Source organism: Pezoporus wallicus, unplaced genomic scaffold (genome assembly GCF_028554395.1).
Source record: "Pezoporus wallicus isolate ANWC-B61680 ecotype Strahan unplaced genomic scaffold, APGP_CSIRO_Pwel_v1 contig_5879, whole genome shotgun sequence".
In the NCBI taxonomy this organism is placed as follows: domain Eukaryota; kingdom Metazoa; phylum Chordata; class Aves; order Psittaciformes; family Psittacidae; genus Pezoporus; species Pezoporus wallicus.
This window is the reverse complement of record NW_026637549.1, coordinates 1,363,522-1,385,461: the sequence shown is the minus strand read 5'-3', so window position 1 is coordinate 1,385,461 and position 21,940 is coordinate 1,363,522. Positions and strand designations below refer to the sequence as shown.

The window sequence follows — 21,940 nt, the reverse complement described above, 5'->3', positions numbered from 1 at the left end:
AGTGAATAAGGGATGAAGAATCAAACCAAACTGATATAAAGTACATGAAAGACATACTCCCTCCCATCTCTTAATGTGTCTTCTAATAAACAGGATGCTGTTAAGTAAAACTAGATATTCAAAGATTGTCCATAACCTGGAATTTATCTGGTTTCCACATCGTCTGTAAAAGAAAAAAATAAAATTCTCCAAATCTGAAATTAGTCTGAGCAGGTCTATAGCTCCTAAGCAGCTTAAAGCTATTTGAGTGACTGTATCTTTACCCATAAAGCTAAACATCACCACTCCCCACAAAATTTCTAAGCTGTAAAGCAAGTGGAACTTATTAAGGCAGCAGTGCTTCTGTAAAATAACCAATGGCTTATATCAAGCAATGAGATATTCACCCTAAATTCCCAATGATTTTTCAACCTGTGGAAAACCTTCATTTTTAGCTGCTCAGAACTCTAGTCAAGTACCCTGAAGAACTGTTTGCTCGCTTTTTAACTAAGGTAAATGATAATTTACAGTATGTACATTAACTGAAAGATAAATTATTCCTTTCAGGTTTTTTTCAAGCTATCACCGCAGCTAACAACTTTCAAGCCAGACAGTTTTCATTAAGATATCCCATAAAGGCACCGCAGAGGAAAAATATATTCTAAAACCACCTTAACTGATTAATCAGTCAGGAATTTATCCAAAGGTTTGCTTTGAAATTAAAACCTTAATGCACTTCTTCCTACCATAGAGTCAAAAAGACCTGCAACGGGCCACACAGAATTGCAACTGCAAATTCATTTGAAATTCAAGTGAGTGGAAGATGGAGCAATATATTTTTCCTAAGCATTAATTTCGAAGGATATCTAGAACATTCACTAAGTCCCCTTGAAGTCCCCTCACCCCCATGTAACTAAACTTCTTTATTAATATACTGCAAGCAAACATTATAAAAAAAAAAAAAACGCTAGGAGGATTTTAGGTTGACAAATATACTACGAGAGTAACAAACAGAAACAACATAGGTCCCTGACACTGAGCAACCCCAGATACCTGGATGAAAACTTTCAATGTGTGGTTTGATATAGTCAAATTGAAGGCTGCCAGATCCCAACAAGTGGCCTTGGGACAAGACAATGGGAGGGTTATCTTGTAAAGTAATAATTCTGAACAGACTTAGTCACAACACACAATGCTGTGGCCTCAGAAATATTAGCTAAAGATACAGTAATAGATGATAAGAAGAATTAAAACTAAAAAGCACTACTCATCCAAAGGTAATATTACAGTGAACATCACCTAGTTTAAAATCAGCTATGTATTCTCATACTTCTCAGAGTCTACGTTATTTAGTCAGACAAAGTAATTCCAGTAGTTCACTGCTTTATAATCTTTGAATCCTGAATTAAGTACAACTCACTTCAGCCTATCCCCTTTTAATTTTCAGCCACAGGAAATTAAAACACGAATGCTCCCACAGAGTAAACAGAAAAAAAATCTACATGCATATGCTGAAACACATGAAAAACAAAGAATTTACCTCTCAGGATCTCCCACTCGTAACTTTAGGGTAACAAAATTAAAGAAAAGTTGTTTACACCTGTTAAAAATCTGCTACACAATTTTAGCAAGAGGGCGAGGCTGTAAACAGTAGCTTTCCAAGTAGGTCAATGACTGTCTCTTAATTTTATGTCCAGCAACAAGTATCATTTCCATTGCTCAGACTTTCCTGGTTTGAAGTAAAAGCTAAATCCCAAAGACAACAGAACTAGACGGTGACCTTTAACATTTTTTTTTTAGACACAGAACAACATTATAGTTTCTGGTACATTTGTTTTACAGTTGTGAAATGTTTTAGCACTCAAAACAGCAAATATGAAAGATAGTCAGTTTTACACTGTACCTAAAAAGACAAATCAGGTAACAGTAACAGTGTTTACCAGCTTCTAATCTCTAGTTCTAACTGTTACATTCAGGTGATAAGAGATTTGTACAGAGTTGTAGTGTATTTTAACAGACTAACAGTATTGTCTGGGGAAAAAAAAAAAGTCTGACATAGAACTATTTCAGGTCTGGAACAGAATTCCAGAATCCAAGCAATTGAGTTCTACCTACTGCCAAATGCCATCTTTCATTTAATTTCATTCACTGACATACCTGAAAGGGCACTACCTGTATTAATTGTTGCAGTTAATAAAGTAACTGGAGACACACAGAATTCAGCATAAGGTATACATCAGCATCTATCCAGCCAACTTTCTGATGAGCATTTATACAGAATCTTACTTTAACACACAAAAACTCAAGTTGCCAACTTTACTATCACTTCAAGAAAATATTATTGGCAGTTAAACTTCTTAAAGTAATACAGAGGCATACAAAAACCGTTCCAGTACCCCTTACCATGAAAGAAGTGACACACCTGCATTACTTGTAAAAGTATTCAAAAGGAGTATCAGTAAAAATGAAATCTAATAAAAATGACTTTAACCTGCATGTGACTACTGTATCGTGCAACAGTCAGTTGTCTGGCCCATACAAGAGATTAAGATCACTAGGAGAGTGTATCAGGACACCGGCAGTACTCAACTCAGCCAAATCAAGTTCTATTATACTGTTTTTCTCAAATCTAGACACTATTTAATCTGAAGAAAAGTGCATTTTTGCAAAGCATCAGAAAGAACAAAATAAATATGAAAAGAAATAAAGGTATTTTTTTCTGTGTTGAATGAATAAAGATTTTTTTCTGACATAAATGAAGGAAATAAACCACATATGCTGGTACTCAGCTGAGGAGTCTGGAGAGATTATTCTCCAATGAAACCTAATCATTCCCACACCAAATGCTTATTATTATTATGAAAGGAGTGAAGAAATGTATGATTAAACAGACTTTCCACCTCAATATTCACCTAAACCAGTCACATGTTAAAAGAGTGCTGAATACAGACTGATTCAGTGACTGCTGTCTGAAAAGCGTCTCTGAAATCATACAAGATACTCTGCAGTTAGAACCTTTTCTCTTTCCTACCTTTTCTTTCCCAAAGAAAAAGCATAGCAGAAAGTTTTTGAGGACCCAGGGTAGCTGACCCAACAGAGTTGTAGAGAAACAACTATCAAGATATAAAATTTTAACTGGGCCCTTTAAAATCATATTCAGATGCAACAAATTACTTAAAACAGGCTGGAGATGATTTTTACTTTTAGGTAAATGATCTGTTAAAGCCTAAAACTGTGTTGAAGTAACACTTGCCTAATATCACAAGTATATCGTTAGCACATCAGCCATGCAGTCCTGGAATTTAATCTTAAAGAGCTTCCCAGAACTGCTTTCTATCAAATTTTGGCACAGTTCCCACAGTTCAGCCAAGCAGGTCAAAGTTTGCAGTCAGAGCCAATGTAGACTGTTTCATAACCTTTTCAGCAGAATTATGAATTCAACTAGTCTGTTCTAGATTACTGTAAAAAACAACAGTTCTGATGAGGGGGGTGGTCTTACTTCAGCAGCAAATGCTAACCTTCAACATGATCACAACGCAAAACTAGACAAAAAAGGCACTACTGAGAAAACTGAGTTTGATAGAAAGCTCTTGTCTAAATCACGAATACACACTAAACTGTTTATACTGGCAAAGGATCCATCTGAAGTAGGAGAAAAAATTACATATATCCATGTACCTAGACGCAAGCTTAGCTACCTCCATTACTTAAGATGATATGAAAAATTCGGCACCTGTTATCACCCATGCTGTAAAGGGAAAAATGCTTATGAAAGTTAATAACACAAAGAAAAAAAATGCAATTAATGATTTTTTTTGAAAGATAAAACATGCATTGATTTCATACTTTGTAAATAGTTACACTTCTACTAGATAGCATAAACTGTACGTTTCATTAATAAATATGCAAAGGATTGCTCCATACTTAGAGATACAGGAGAAATTAAATGCAATTCTGAATTATTGTAACTGTAACGTTTTAGTTACGTTACACAAAGAGGCAAGACTGACTTCTGTGTAGGCTGCATGTACATGGAAAACGCTGCATATGGAGACTTAAGTTTTGCATTTCCTTTCCCTTAATTTATGAATTATGAATAATGTTCAAGATAGCTTTATATTGTATATTTATATCCTACTAAAAGGTGAGCAAGTATTTACACTAAAGTATTGGAAAAAGCAATGTATGGTAGACATATCCTGGTTTTAATATTGAGAAGTTATCAATACTGAAGAGTTCCATATTTCCATTTTCTAATTGCACTATCTTGTCTTCCAATTATTCTGCCAACTATTAACAGTTACACCGAGAACTTGTGATATGCACCAATCTTTTTTTTCTTACATGTCTGAAATAATTCAAGGGTAGTCTTCATTGTAAGCTATAATACAACTTACAATACAGCTTGTAAATTACAGTAAACTGTGAATGGATGGAGGCACAACAACATGTATTTTCCATTACTAACAAAAAAAAAAGCATAAACACATTATTTTAAAAATGCCTCACTATTCTGATATAGTCTAAAGCACTATATGCAGAAAACAATTTACAAAACTAGTCATGGAAGTCAACTGGATTTTGTAAACATAAGCAAAATACGGGTGAAATTGTACATTTGGGATACCTTTTTTCTCTTAAGCATGCGAATGACAATGTGCCAATTTATGACAATACTGGAATTGCTTTCAAAGAATATATTTTACTTTTAAAGCAGAAAAATACCAATAAAACGCATGCAGGAGCTGCCTATGTTTTGATATTTCCAGAACAAAAGCAGAACACAGGTTAAAAAAATTAGTAAAAAGCAACGTTCAAACTCAGAGAACACTGTTTTAATTCATGTGCATATTTTCAGCTAACGCGGAGACATAAACATATCTATATATTTAGGAAAAGCAGCTGAAAGAACCTATGCGCCATGGGAGACTGGTAGTGATTCTTTGAGGTCTTGATTTGACATCAAAGAAATTATTCAAGGTTCAAGAGAGAGAAAACACCATAAAGCAGCTATCACAAGAGGATAAACCATACCACTATGAATACTTGCAACAAAATATTAGTAGGTTATGGCTGGTGAAGAAGAAAAAAAAAAAGGAAAAAAAAAAGAGACTGAGGGGGAAAAGGGGAATAACACTTTTACCAGAGTATGTTTTAAAATGAGAGATTCGGCAGAGGGAATTAAAAAAGGAAAGGAGAACAAGGGTAAAAAAATGTAAGTAGTCAGGTTCTGGCAATTTCCTGGGCTTTTGAGAGTCAATAATTTAGCTGCTGTACAGATGCTGATCATCATCTGATGTGTACAAATCTCTAGAAGTCAAGAATTTCCAGGCATCATTTCCTTTGCAATGCAGATTTTGTGCATTTCCAGGCATCTAGTACTTTCTCATTTAACCCAAATTCTATCTAAGTAAAATGCAACCTCATGCTTCTATACAAACATAGCAGAGAGAGCTCAAGCCCACCCAGGTGTGAGGATTTTCAAGTATACAAGATTTCCTTAGTGTAGGAAAAAATGTAGGATTTGCCCCAAAATGCTTAGGCTAGAAAGAAAACAGAATAATGAAATTTTCATCTCTAGAAGTGGATGATTCTGAAGGTTAAAACTGCTTTAATACAAAAGATTTCTATAGAAACTATCAGGGAACTTTAAGGTTTGCCACAAATGCAACTACAATAAAGCCATGTGTGTTTGCTAGACTAAAGATATAAATCAAGATAAAGAACTTCTTATATTAAGGTTCTATTAAGAAACATACTTGAACATTTCACAGACTGTGGATGAAAACAGACTCACAAACCAAAAATAAGCTAGTAAGTATTTTGTCAGCATCTGACTGAAATTACTCAAGGTACAGCTCCAGAACTTCCCCAGGGACCACTGTACGTACTTACACTTCAGACATGTTTTCATTCATATTTTATACTCAACTACAGAAAAGCACGTAAGTGGTACACCTTACTTGAACTGCTGATGAAGTCTAAACTATTCGCTTCAATCAACATAAAACAAATATACATGAGGAATAAAAACCGTACACAACACTTTTCTTAATGCCAAGTGTCACAGCTTTTTCAATGTGTGATATTTTGGATTCACCAAAGAAAACCCATCTAGTATTAAAATGACCTTAAGTTTACCCCACGTTTTCCATTTATCTGTGATCAAATCCTATTCTTACAGAATTTAGCACAAAAGCTATTTTTGGCATAAGGAAGTCTGTTGCTTGCCCTTTCAAAACTGACATGCATCTGAGTGCAGACCAGTGCTACTTGGTTTCCAGGTCTACGGCAAGGATACGTTTCCAATGTTGAGTTACAAATCATAAGAGGGATAAAAAAAACTTGGCAAGAGTATCACCTTTTTTCTACCTAAACTTCAATCAAATCTCACTGGCCAAGACTCCAAGGGAGTCATGAATTTTCCAGAAGTCACATTTCTAGATCACATCTGTGATTTCATATTTATGAAACACTGAATGAGTTTACTGTTATACGGGGGGGGCGGGGTGGGAAGAGAGAATCTAATTTTTCTGCTTATAAAATTAACTGATGTTAACAAAAAAAAAGCAGGAAAAATCCCTTTCAAATAGTTTTGGAGCCCTTCTGGACACCTATGTTGATAAACCACTTTACTAATATCTTACTTCCCCTTTAGTCCTGTGTTGATATGTTACGCTTGAACAGAGTGTGCATTTGAATATGTATATTCTACTGAAGATAATTTTAATACAGATTTGTCAATTTTGTCATTTAAATAATTATTAAATGGCATATCTATAGGAAAAAAATAACACAAAGGCATATCGGCAACTTTAAAATGCCTTAAAGTTTCATAAGGTGAAATGAAAAATTCAGCTACTTTGCCAGTTTATAGCACTGAAAGTTGTGCATTTACTGAACCACAACTTCAATAGCAGAACTACTTTATAATGAAACTAGGAGATGTATTTTAATAGTTTGTTGTACTGATAAGGCATTGTTCTGCTAAGTGTGTTACTACATGGGCAAATACTAAACAGGAAGAAGAAAACCATAAACTCCTTCTTTCTAGCACCTGTAATATGGGAAAGCCTCTGTGAAAAAGCTCCTGCTCTCCCTGGTATGATTTTTATACAGCAGAAAGCCTCTTACAAGAAAGGAACCTTAACCTCGTTCTTCTATAGAAAGCTGAACAGGTAACAGCAGGTAACCAGGACAAGGAATTAGGTCTTACCTAATGAGTTTATTTGTGACACACTAAATGTATAGCAATTTCCTAAGCCAGAATTTGGACAAGACACTGGGTTTCCATTGTTATTTTTGGAGAAAAACCACTAACTTCATGGTTAAATATCCTAAAAGAATGATGTTTTAACTGCAAGTCTCCAAAATTGACAGGTGTCTTTCCCCACAGCTTCAGTCATGGCAGCATTTTAAGACGGCAGAACTACATATCCAAAAAATGAGAAAGACTTTCTACTGTTAATAAGCTGCCCAAAAATCAAGACAAATACCTAAACAGTATTCAGAAAGCATCACCCCTTAACTGATCCTTTGATAGACATTGTTGTGGTTTAAGCCCAGCCGGCAACTCAGAACCACACAGCCACTCGCTCACTGCCCCCCTTCGTCCCCCGCTCCAGGATGGATGGGGAGGAGAATCAAAAGAATGTAACTCCCACAGGTTGAGATAAGAGCAGTCCAGTAACTAAAGTATAACACAAAACCACTACTGCTGCCACCAATAATAATAATGATAAGGGAAATAACACGGAAGAGAATACAACCACTCACTACCCACCGACTGATACCCAGCCTGACTCGAGCACTGATCTAGCCCTTCCGGGTAACTGCCCCTAGTTCATATACTGGGCATGACATGCTGTGGTATGGAATACCTCTTTGGTTATTTTGAGTCAGGTGTCCTGTCTCTACTTCCTCCTGGCTTCCCCTCCTCCCTGGCAGAGCATGAGACTCAGAAAGTCCTTGGTCAAAGTAAACATTACTGAGCAACAACTGACAACATTGGTGTTATCAGTGCTGTTCCCAGTCTGAAAGTCAAAAACACAGCACTGCCAGCTACTAAGAAGGAGAAAAATGACTGCTACTGCTTAACCCAGGACACACATAAACAAAGCAAGCTCCTGCCTTAGAAAATTGCCTTGGAGGACAACCACACAAAAACTAAAGACGAGCAATAGCACCTCGGATGCCACAAGTTTTCAGTTTCTTGCTGCAGTGACATGCCTTAAAAGAACTGACTTGTGTGAACTTACTGAGTTTTTCATGATTAGGAAGGGGAGAGATTGGGGGATTTTGAAGCTTTTGGGTTTTTTTGGTTTTCTTGTTTGTACTGGGGAGGGGTGTGTGGTGGGTGGGTGTGTGGGTGTGTGTTTGCTTTCAAACTACTTAGAAATACAACCTATTCTGAGAATCTGACAGCACAAGGGACCTTTCTACAGCTGTGATACTACTTGGCCATGGAGCTGATATGGTGTCCATGATGTGTTGCTGAATTATCTTTTATCTCTGGAGTTGACAATTCTATGCCACACTTTAAAAGGGATTTCCATCTGTTTTCACATAACTTTTTCCATAGTTTTCCAGAAAATATGGGATTTTGCCAGATGTGCAGAAAGAACAGCCTATTTCACTGACTCTTCATTTCACACACATTCCTTTCTTGTTTGGGAATTCCATGTATTCTTATTTCTAAAGAAGCTTTGACAATTGAAAGGGTGCACGTAAGTGCCACTTCCTCTTGAAATGTTTTTGAAGCACATTCAACCTTCACTGCGGCTGAAATGCCAGTAAAAAGCTAGAGCTGGAAGGTGCAATATCTCAAATGAAACAAAGCAACATTTTCAGTCGGTAACTGCTGCGACATCAAAGAAAACAGCAAGCTAAAACTTAAGAATACTTAAGTCCCTCCTCCTTTTTTTTTTTTTCTGAAATCCTAGTAAGACTTACTTTGCCACTAGGCACCTTCAACTCTTCCGTGCACATTTTATCTCATCCAATTTATTCCTTTGCCCTCCTGTGATAATGCTGCCCATTAACCTCAACAGCTCTTCTCCCTTCTCAGTGTTACCCTACTTGGTATATCCATAGAATTCAATCATAACCCCTAGCCTTTATTTTGCCACACTAAGCCGGACAAACTCAGTCTCATCTGTGATACACACTCTCTGGGCCTCCTCTGCACATGTTCTAATGATATGTGTAATACCCTAACTAGATTCTACAAACCACGACCTTCTAAAGAATCTCCATTGTTTTAAACTGAATTTGATAAATTAACTATGCATTATGAGAAAGCACTATCCAATTCTATTTCCAAGACTCTTTCAGGAGACTACAAAATTTTCAGAAGGAATAAACAAAAGACAAGTAGTCCAACTTAATGAACAGTCCTCCCCACCACTGTATTTGAGTCCCACCAGAAAAGCCAATACAAAAAACAACTGCAACTGTATGAAAATACTTGTCATTGATATTTTGTAACTGGATTTACCAAAGTAGAAAATATTCTTAACATTCTAGGAGGTGGTTTGAACATCTGCTCTCTGGCGCTCCCAGACTTCTGAAAACACTTACATAATGGGAAATACTGTTTTTACATGGACAATTGTAAGAGAGATTGATATGGCTATATGCAAGAGTACCGTACAACTCCAGAAGGTCAGTTCCATACAACAGACTTGATACATAAAATTTGTGGTTCATATACCAAATAAACTATTTAGAAACCTCACAGTCTAAATACCATGTGTACTTCAGTTTCCTAAGTTTCACTATAAGCCCCAACATGTATAGCTGCTATACCTCCCTCTCTAGATGGGGAAGAACGGCTTGGTACCTGCTTCACCCTGACCTCAAGCATGATTCAGAAACTAGGTGTTCTCCTGACTGTCCTCCATATGGCATAAATCCAGCTGGTGGCCAATGATTTCTTTTGTATGCCTGGAGAAAGTTACATATCCCATTTTCACAGTACCAAGGTATGCTAAATTCATGTTTCACTCCCCCCTCTGCTTACAGGTGGTTCCAAATCCTTTCTTCCACTTCAGTCTTAAGGAAGTCTTAAAGCTGAGGGTACAAATAATACCTATTCTTCCTGTTGAGGGTTTTTGGTTTTTGGGGTTTTTTTTCATGATAGAAGTTTCCCAAGCCTGAAAGTTACAATTAGAAAACAGATTCCCGTCCAGGCCACAAAGGCCAAGATCAGACCTTGATCCAGTCACTGCTGAATGAGCCATTCTGCTCTTCTGTGGGATGTCTGCTTCATGTGAAATGCATAGCCTAGTCCAGAAAAACCCAGTTCTGAAAGAACTTTCAATCAATTTAATTAAGCTAAATCATTTAATAGGGAGCATACTGAATTCATCCTGACAGCAGGTTTCTTAGGCTGCAAGTCATTTTTATATACAAAGCTACAACACTGGTAAGGGTATCTGCTCACAGAATGGACACTGTAATGGAGAATTGGCATTCACTGATTTTGGCCTCCACATAGAAAAGAAAGTCAGAAGCAAGCTTAGGGCCAAAATCTGATGGCAGCTTTATTTACAATGAATGTAATAATGTGCATACATTTGCTTGTGAACACCTGCATGATATTAAGCTTGTTTTTACAGTTACATAGATTGTTCAGGTTCTTACCAAGATAAATGTACTTTGGTTTCTTTGCCTCAAAATTTCAGTTAGAAGTTTGTACCATGCCTTTATCGGGTATATTCAGATTCCTATTAAAGTAAGCACAAATCAATGCATATTTTAATGGTGCCATTTGTCTTTAAAAATAAAAAATAAAAAAAAAATTCTGCCAATACAGCCAAAGATCAAATGAAATAAAATCTAAACAGGAGGTTTCATTTACTCTGCCACAAAAAATAATGTTCAAGGTGGCAAAGACAGATCTATTTGATAATTATGTATTTTCTGCTAAATTATTCCATATGCTTAGAGTATCTGGGATTTAGCCAGGAAGAAAAGCAAAAGCACTTCTGGTAGTTGCGCAGTTCCTCCCCCAGATGTGTGTCAAATTGTCTTTGCACAATTGATTCTTAAGTAAAAAGATTTATATTATCCGTGTTCACTACGTTCACCAGGAAAATAACTCGCCCAATTCCAGAAATATATGCACTTAGCTTAACAGTTTAAAACATGAAAGAAAATCATGCAAAAATACTTGGAAATAATCTATTGGCAATTTCACTCAATTAGCTCCACCTGCTTCACTAGGCCTTGTGAATTATTAAACACAACATTTATAAATACATTCCTTTGACAACTGCGATTAATGACAAGATATGTTTATATAAAACAATCCAGCATAGTTGCAACTATTCATCTGTTTCATCTTCTAACAGAAACTAAGTTTTACTCCCATATTTGTAATCTGAGACATTTGCTTCAGTTCTAAAATTACTCCATCTAATTAAAGATTAGTTTTGATAAAACAGAAACTATTATTAGCTTTAATATGCTCGTGAAGGAAACACAGAGACAAGATGACACAAAGCTCTTCCCAGGAGGCCCTTGTGCAGGAGGATTCTGAACTCATGAAGACTGTTTTTATTAGTGGTTGTAAACTGTATCATATTCTGATCATAATGTTTTGGTTTTTTTGTTTCAGATATGATGTTCCTATGAAGTGTTTTGTAGAAATGAGTACCAATGGATTCCGGTAAACAGGATTCTGGATCCTGACCTTACAGTACAGAAGGAACAGAAAATGAGAATTTTTGGCAAAAATCTATATGCATCTCCCTTAGTGCCTTGAATGTCACCAATTCTGGGAAAAAAGTTGCCAATCCTAATTTAAGCAATTATTTTTACCTACATATTTAATAAATACATCACCATAAGTTTATAAAAAGAGACAGAAAAATGTTTTAATTTTCCAGAGATGAAAACTTCTAAGAAGAGTTTGATAGCACTTACAAACTAACAAATTTTGGACACAGTTTATTAATTCTGCTGTTCAGTTTCAGATGTCTGCATTCCATATGAGTATAGAGTTGAATGATCCTCATTCTTATAGCAAACCACAAATAATAAGATAGAAACAAACACAACAGTTCAAAGAATTAAATGGTTTTATTTGTGAAGATAGGACAGCCATCAAAAAACTACTCCCAGCTTGCTTTCCTACCCTGAAAGTGGACACTGCTAACTCTACCGCTTGGGTAGCTTTAGCAGCAGACATATTTGCCTTTAAGCTAAGACAGTTCACAGCATACAGTGCTCATGCAAAACAAAGCCAACAGCACTTCCTTAATACAGTGAGTAGATGGCCACTGCAACTCAACATTCACAGCCACTCAGCTTCAGACATTGCTGCAGAGCTCAACTGCTAATGTGAGGCATCAACATTTCCTGACCCAAACATACTCAAAGCAAGCAGGCTGTGCAAAACTGCTGGAAAAGTTGGTGACTTAAGTTATTTTATCAATTTAGGAAAAGTTAAATGATCATGTACCACAAAACTGGAGACAGTACGTATGTGTACTGAACTACTAGGCAGAAAAAAAAAAAGGAAATAAAAATCACCCTGCTAAAAGCATAACTTCTGACTGGTTTCTCAGGTATGTTTAAACACAAGGTTCAAGTGCAAAAGGGAATTAAAGTGGCAAATTACTGGTGATGACTATACTAATCTGTAAACAGAGGAAGGTACCAACCTTTAGAAAGCAAAAATAGCAGGTCAGATAGACATGACCTGTTTTGCACAAAGCATATCCAGAACCTCTGAGATGGATCCGATTTTGTTCAATCTCATAAACGACTGACAAAATTGCCAGGCATTCCTTCTTGAGGACAGCCTGGCTTTCTAGGGCAGACAAAGTTATCGTATTGCTATGAACTTTCCTAGCCTACTTCTAGCTTTAGCAATGAAAGAAGCACTTGAAAAAAAAAATTAAAAAAATTGTCTATAGTAAGAGATTTGTTTTACTGCTCTTCATGTCTGGAGGATTGTGAAAACCATTAATACTTGCCTGTCTCCTCAGACAGAACTGGGAAATAATTTTGATGGAGTTCAGTAATGTATTTCTTAAGAAAGGAACTATGGGTGTTTAGTCTAGTTAGTACTGTAGTAATTCACAACTTTCTGCTTTTATGTAGCAAATGGCATTTCCATCCTTAGATCCCAGTGCCAAAAATATCTACTGTTTCATTCCAAACATTTAGCAGTATGCAAACATAAATATATAGCTGCCAGCTTTGCAGAATAAATTGAAGTTACAAAATACTCGACATCCAACCTGTTCTCCAGAAGGAAATTACTCTGCAAACAAAACAGCAAAATCTTCTGCTATAAACAATTCAGCCTTCCTTCAAAACTAAAAATCAAATTTGAGTATCACAGCTGATTACAACATTTACCTTTGCATGGCATGAAAAAAATACAAAAATAAGCCTTTATAAAATTATTATTTCCACCTCTTAGGTCCATTTATCATATGCATGTGATTTCCTTACATAGAGCCTTTAAGTGGGGTGATAATTACTCTCATATTCAATGTGAGCCTGTTATTATATTCAGAAAGGAGATAGCAACATTTTCAGAGAAGTACATGGAAAAGGTGATCCTGCAGCAACGTTATATTCAGACTTACTGTATCAGCTAGCAATTTACCAGGTTGAGACTCATTTTCGAGTTACCAGAAATGACAAAATTATAATTTAAGTGTAAACACATTAAGGCTTTTATCAATGTCTTGAGCTATTATCAATGTCTTGCGGGGAAGAGGGTTCAGTTTGTGGCAGGTATATATATAAATATAGTAAGTATCCCATAATATAGATTTTTTTTTTTATTTCCTAGGTTAACATTTTTGATAAAAAGTAGCATTTAGTGACATGTTTTAGTGCTTTGGTTCCTGCTTATTTTAATGATAAAATCCTACTTATTTTAATGATAAAATCCCAAACAAAAATATAAATCTATTTCCCAGATCTCACAGATGCTGCCAGATGAGCTACACCCTCTGTTAAACATTAAGTTTCTAATTAAGGGAGATGAAATCCTCATGTGTCATGGGGCTAACAGTGAAAGCAATAATCTTGACTGTATCTTCCCAGAGAACCTACAACACATCTATAGGTTGGAAGTATGCCTATGTGCATTTAATGGTATGATTTGCATTTCCCTCAAACATGGAGTTTGAATTCTTGATGCTAAGAAGGATCCTAATAGCACCTACTGGGCTCTTCCATCAGAGAAGGTGAACAGAAAGGAAGAATCTTGTAATGACATGTTCTCACTGCTGTAGCTTGCTAATGCGAAAGGTGGGGGGGGAAGGAGATAAATTAAGGCAATTTCTCCAAAAGTCTCTTGTACTTTCCATTTAATTTAATATGGGTCTAATTTGACATTTACTTTAATACGGATGTGGGTATGGGTGTTGGCTCATGCAGCCAAGGAATCTTCAGAATACTTGAAAGATACCTCAAGTATGAAAATATTTATATACAGTGTAAATTGTCATGTTTTATTTTCATCCAGAAAGGAATGTGACTCACTTTACAAAAAAGAGCAACTGTAGGCTTAGGGGCCATTACCAAATCCAAAGGAAGACACATCTTTTCCCATATGATTTTCCACAGATAAGATCCAATTAAGTTTCAAGTAGCACACAACTTTGAACGGCACTAAAGATTTTGCAAAGCCTGTTTTCTCTGAGAAGTTTAAAGAAGAATTGTTTTCTGAACACTTATAACCATCCAACAGTGCATTATTTGACTCTACCCCCTTCCATCTCATATCACCTTCCCTCCTTGTTCATTTCCATTTATGTTCCTTAATCAGACAAATCCTTTCCAAAAGATCATAAAGTAAGTTACATATGGGACAAAATAAACATACCCCAGATCACATTTTATGAACCAGCAACTCAGGTCCATTTGGTGAAGGATGATCTGCTTGAACACACTGGCCCACTATCACAAATATTTTTCTTTACAATCAAGGCCTTTTATTGTTTATAAAAGTTCACCTTTATTTGGCCTGCAGAGCAAAACAAGATTTATTTTTTTTTAAAACCTATTCCCTATTCCCACTCCTGCAAGCTATTTCAATTAAGCAAGCAGAAATCATGTCCGAGAATGAAACCAGGTCGCACAACACAGTACTTAAAAGTGCAGGCAGTCAGCTACTCATACTTTTTTTTAACATTTTCCCAATCTTTCTTTTGTATCACTCATGTATCACAGAAACACCATAGCTTAGCATGAACTGATTGCCTGGTAATCTTTTCTTCTGCTATGGTTTGAGAAAAGCAAATGCCTATTTTGCTCTTCAATTCTGAAGTGACTTAAATATTTAAGTGATGGTTTTAAAATGTTTTCAAAATATACAATCTGACTAAATGCAACTGGAAAGACTGTTGACTGCTAAAATCTTCCCAGTTGAACTCAAATATACAAATCTCCTAACATCAGGAGTTTATCCTCAAAAATTTGCTAACAGAGATCACTTGACCTTTGAGGTGCTACAAATATTGTATGTAAAAAATTCCAAAACATTCTAGTGCTAGACCAACTAAAATGGAAAACTAGCATGCGCATCAGTGGTTTAATGCCCGAACTCTGTCTGTCTTCTCCTCCCACACTGACAAATCTACAAACTGTTGGCTAAAGGTCACTCCTGAAGTCACAGCTACTACTGGCTATAAAGCCTACTGTTACCAAACAGTAGTAATACTAGCAACTACAGAAAAATTAGGACCCAAAGTAATGAACTAGGACTATCTTTCCACACCTGTAAAATTAATTCCATTTTCAGTATCTTGCATAATATTCTTGTTCTCCATGTGAGACATCAGAAGAGGGATAGTTTATGAAGTTAGTTACAGGGCAGATGATGTTAATCAACACTACTGGCTTATACAAAAAAGGTTCCTGGCATGCATAGAGTAAAATGCTTTGCAAAAATGCAAGTTGCAGAGTAACCGAATTCTTTTCCTTACAATATCATACCCAGAGTCAGTTTCTTTTAAAAGCATTAACAGTAGCTATCACATTCTTAAACATGGCTGAACTTACGACATTGAAGAAACATGCTTACCAAGTTTAAAAGCACTTTACAGAATTAAGACATTAGCTTTTACTAGATTTGTCTAACATATATACAATAAAGATATAAAAACCTGTTTTAAAACATTCACATAACCTAAGTAATTTAAGTTTAAACAGATTGTGCATGATATTTTCCTCAACTTCCACAAGATACTCTCCTTTGACCCATTCCCAAAATGCAGTTCAGCAAGCCCTGAACTGTTTGTTGAAGCAGACTGGTGTTTCTCTTAAGACCATAAAAAAATTAAAATAAACAAATAGATCTCCTGTTACAGATATGAAGATATGGAAGTTGAAAGGCAAGCAGCCATTTGTGAGAGCAAGAAGTAGGCAGAAGGTTACAGGACCATGAAGTGTAGCACCAGGAATAAACTATCAATAAACTAAACAACGTTTTTGTCCTAAAGGGTCAATGGTTTCTATATGCTGTCTGGGAATTTCTTAGCTTCTAATACATCAGCGGTAGTTCTCCTCAACTTAAAGTAGAGCCTGGAGTTGAGAAAAAGCAATCAGAAATTCAGGAGAGCAATTAGCATGCAGTGCTTTTACAGCTAGCCAGTTGTACCTAGTCACCTAATGCCAGAATTTCAGTTCAGTTGTTTGTTTGGCTTTGTGGTTCTTTTTGGGTTTTCTCGTTTTGTTTTGTTTTTTTAAAGGCAAAAAAAATAAACATAGGGAATATAACTTCACTTTCGCTTTTATCATTTACTTTAAAACAGAAAAGTAAATATCAGGAAGCACGCAGTTGTTAAAATTTGCCAACTCTCACTTGAGCTTTGAAGCTTAATCAACCACATACCAAACCGTATACTGCTTTGTGGTTTCACGACAGAAGCAATGAACTCTTGCTCCACAACTATCACAGAGATGACAGTCACCTGCTGAATCACCAAAATCATATCCTGGCACACCCACATTTCTTCTGAGGTACTTCCCATTCAATTCCTGTCTGGGTACCTCTTCCTTGCTTCTACAGAAAAAAAGTCAGCAAGAGGAGCAGGCTTGTAAATTGCAACTTACCTTCAGATCTATTAGTGTGACACTGATTTAGCCACAAAAAGGAGAGACAAAAAAAAAGCTTACTAAATTTTGAGGTGAGGGAAGAAAAGTCAGAAAAGAAAGAAGTTATTTACTTCCAAGTAGAATGAGATTTATGGGAAGTGGTGTGGGTTAGACAAGTGGACACTGAGGTGGACTGAGAACTGGCTGAATGGCAAAGCTCAGAAGGTTGTGGGCAGAGCTCAGAAGGTTGTGATCGGTGTTGCAGAGTCTAGCTGGAGGCCCGTTCACTAATGACCTTAATGAAGGGACAGAGTGTGCCCTCAGCAAGTCTGCTGATGATACAAAACTGGGGGGAGTGGCTGAAACACCAGAAGGTTGTGCTGTCATTCAGTGGGACCTTGATAGGCTGGAAAACTGGGTGGAGAGAAACCTAATGAGGATCAACATGGGCAAGTGTAGGGTACTGCACTGGAGAGAAGCCGCCTCAGGTACCAGTATAGGTTAGGGGTTGACCTGCTAGAAAGCAGCTCTGTAGAAAAGGACCTTGGAGTCCTGATGGACAAACTACTATATGTGCCCTTGGGGCCGAGAAGGCCAATGGTATCCCGGGCTGCATTAGGAGGAGTGTGGCCAGCAGATCAAGAGAGGTTATCCTTCCCATCTACTCTGCCCTCATGAGACCATATATGGAGTACTGTGTCCAGTTCTGGGCTTCCCAGTTCAATAAAGGAAAGGAGAGGGTCCAGTGGCATGCTACAAAGATAGTAAGGGGACTGGTGCATCTCTCCTCTGATGAAGGACAGAAAGTTCTAGGCCTTTTTAGAATGGAGAAGAGACAACCAAGACGGATCCTATCAGTTCATGCAAATATCTTAAGGATGGGTGCCAAGAAGATGGGCCAGACTGTTTTCAGTGGTACCGAGCGACAGGCTATGCGATAACAGGCACAAACTGAAACACAAGGAGTTCCATCTGAATGTGAGGAAAAAACTTTACTTTGAGGGTGACAAAGCACTGGAACAACCTGCTCAGAGAAGTTGTGGAGTCTTCTTCTACAGAGATACTCAAAACCTGCCTGACGTGATCCTGTGCAACCTGTTCTAGCCGAACATGCATTAACCGGGGGGGCTGGACTAGATGTTCTCCGGAGATCACTTCCATGTATGCAACAGGACAGTTTAAGTATTCTACTATTAAAATGCAATATTGAGTTTTGCCACTATTACATTAAAAGGGTATGGAGGTAGGTTTGGAAGGTTCCTTTACAAGACCATTCAAGTCTAACCCTTGCTATTTAATGATATTAGTGAATAAGCACTTTCTAACAGAAATCTCTCCTTTAAATTGAGAAAAAAAAACCACACAGACTTCACCAAACAGATGAAGTTGTTTTTTTATGCAAAATCGAAAAACTTTCCAGCAATTTAACAGAAAAGTTTCTGCAATGACTGAAGCATGGCAAGGGAGTCAAACATGCTTTTGGAAGGTTGCTTCCTTTCCAGCCCAAGACTGTATTACCTCTACTTGGGATATGGGACTTATTCCCATCTTATTTCACTGTCAAGGCCCATAGATGCACCCTGTTAAAGCCACATGCACGTCCTCAGTCTGAAAGATTAGTCCTTCCTTGTTCTTTGCAGAAACCACTAGTCACCCCCTGCACTTAACAGGTTGCCTCTGAGGTCAACACAGTGAGACCTCAATTGTACTACACAGAGGAGAAGACAAATGGATTGCTTGGGGGAGAACTGGAGAGATACTCTGGAAAGACCCTAAATCACCAGGTTGGTGGTACATAAACAATGAGAGTCAACACTGAAGATCTTGTTAAAGTCAAGGGAAACAATATCAGCTGCTCTCCCATTGTCCACAAAAGTAGGCATTCTTCATAAGAGGCAGTCAGGTTTGTTAGGCCTGATGAGCCCATAGTCTACAGATGAATAAGACTAGTACTCTCACAGGGTAACAGCTGAGGAAAGACTTCTTCACTTAATGAAGGGTAGCCACTTCAGAGGTGTACATCCATGTCAGAAGAAATACAAAGGAATTCAGGATAGCTGACGCTCCTAACACTGAAGGGAAGTAATTGCAAGCATTCCAGCAGAGGACCCGCAGTCAGCAAATATAGCTTGAGAGAAGCAGAAGAGGGACAGAAAGACACAGGCTGATCCATTCCTAAAAATCTTTTACAGCCAAGGGGCTCCAACCTTTCCTGCAGGTGAGCATAAGCTCTGTGCTCTACATTCAAATGCTGATAAAGTGCATGAAGAGAAGGAGCAATCTTTTTTCCTTCTACATCACTAGGAATAACTCATTTTATAAACTCAGGTTTATGCCACCTGATTAGCATACTGACCAGGAATTCATATTTGCATTGCTGTCCTTCTGAAAAATCAGCTACAAACCACAAAACTATGTATTAGGTTCCACCTGTCTACAGTTCCCCATTAAATAGGTCAAGAAAGCATATTAACAAAAGCCTTCAGTATCAGTGTGCTGCATGACGCCAGATACATTTCAACATCCTTTAATGTGACTGAATCAACAGCCTGGTCTCTGGTAAGAAACTATATATAGCACCATGCAAAGCATGATGGTATCAAATCAAAATTAAGAGCAGTTGTAAGGACAAGGAAAGACTGGGATCATTTTTTCTAGGCACATCTCTTATTGTTTGATAGAAGTACACCAAACAACAAATGGTACAAACAAGGAGGGGACTGGGAGCTACCCTTATCTTTTCCTCCAAACATGCAAAATATATACATGGCATGAAAAAAAAAAATAGAATTAAAAAAAATAAATCAATAAGGAAAGACATCCTCCAGTTTGTTTCTCTGACTTAGACACCAAAAGGAAAAAAATAAATTCACTGAAACGGAATACTTTGGTACAAAAAGCTAGCTACTCATGCTAGCCCACAGGAATTGTACCACTGAAGATGTGACAGTGCAGTTTGATGGGGGAATCAGTAGTTGACCAGCCAGTTCATGGACTTGCTATAGTAAATTTCTACTTTATGCAATCAGTTAGAATGTGTCTTCAGGGGGCAAGCATGTATGCCTTTCAGCTTATTAGATATTATATGATGCCATGCATAAGGTGTGCAGTACTGAGCAATTCAAAAGGTACACAGGCTTAATTTCAAGAGGCAATTATTCAGTGGGAAAAAAATGAGTATCTCTTTGTTCAACTAAAAACCAGAGTTTAGCATGCATCACTAATGGCAACTAATTCCTATTTGTATGTCCCCTTTAATGTTTGCAGCTGGCAAACAGTAAAACTATTTTCTTTAGGCTGTTACAGATAACTCTATTCTAATTCTTCAGTTTACTTCATTTAAGTTTCTAGAATACCTATAGTAAGCTTTATCATTAATAGAATACCTTGCTAAAACATACAAATCGGACAGGCATTGTGCATTGAGCGGCAGAACTCCCAAAAGGCTTTTCCCAGGAACATTTATCAGTACATCAACTGAAACTCTGAAAAGCACTTCAGAAACTGGTTATTTCTTTTACCTTTTTCAGATTCTCTTTAAAAAGGCATTATAAATTAATTGATTACAACAACCGAGCTCTAGTAACTAGAATGAGGTTCTAGTTATCTAGCTAGATTTCCAAAACGATTCCCAAAGCACTTATTCTTTAACTAGTTAGTGCTCTATCAAAGCATGTACGAAACAGAAACTGTTATAACAGAGTTAATATTTTTGTTTACTTGGGAAAAATAAACAGAGTTATAACTGAACAGAACTGTAAACAGCTACAGAGCTCAATCAGACAAGCAACTCTTATTTCCTTATCAGAACACAGATAAAGTTGAACAGGAAAAGCTAGAGCATTTCTCCTATCAACAAGCACAGGAGGAAAACTGCTGAGTCATCAAGGCACACAGAGCATTAAAAGCTATTGCAGCATTAACAGATTATTTGTACACATTTTTAAAGTGAATTCACACTGAAGTCTTCAGTTACCATGACATATTTTTTAAGGCCACAATCAAGCAAACTATACTTTTCAAATTCAAATGGATGAATCAAAAGCCTATGGAAGACAGATGTTGAAAACCTGGTGCTACCTCTAATTATACTTCTCCACTCAAACTGTATTTGGAGAAGGGATCAAAAGTTACTGTGGCTGTATAACAAAACCAAAAAGCTCAAAATCTCATTATCTTTAGATGCTACAGTATAGTAATAAAAATGCTAACAAAGATTACAAGATTTGGAATACAAAGTGTCACAGAAGCAGCAGTATTTCCTGACACAGCTTTTCACCTTGCTACCCATTCCGGGTTTGAGTTCATACTAACCGTAAAAATGTCAGTCTCCAGAGCACATATATGGTTAGCATAGGATAAATTATACTTTAGGCTCTGATCTTGCAAATGAGAGAATATTGTCTCTGAATTGGAGAGACATCAATTTGATGAATGGACCATTCAGTGGATAAAGAACTGGCTGGATAGTCGCACACAAAGAGTTGTGGTCAATGGCTCAGTGTCCAGCTGGAGACCAGGAACAAGTGGTGCCCCTCAGGGATCGGTGTTGGGACCAGTCTTGGGACTGGTCTTGTTCAACATCTTCGTCACTGACATGGACAGTGGGATTGAGTGCGCCCTCAGCAAGTTTGCCGATGACACCAAGCTGTCTGGTTCGGTTGATACCCTGGAGGGAAGGAATGCCATCCAGAGGGACCTTGACATGCTTGTGAGGTGTCTGATGCCAACCTCATGAAGTTTAACCATGACAAGTGCAAGGTCCTACACCTGGGTCAGAGCAATCCCAGCACAGCTACAGGTTGGGCAAAGAAGAGATTCAGAGCAGCCCTGTGGAGAAAGACTTGGGGGTGTTGGTTGATGAGAAAATTAACATGAGCCGGCTTCAGTGTGC

At 37.2% G+C, this 21,940-nt stretch overlaps 1 protein-coding gene across 1 annotated transcript in view; it reads right to left on the bottom strand.

Annotated features, from left to right (window-relative positions):
• Nucleotides 1–21,940, bottom strand: part of AHR (aryl hydrocarbon receptor) — a 56,430-nt gene that overhangs the window by 19,127 nt on the left and 15,363 nt on the right. The gene's annotated exons all lie outside the window — the stretch shown is intronic.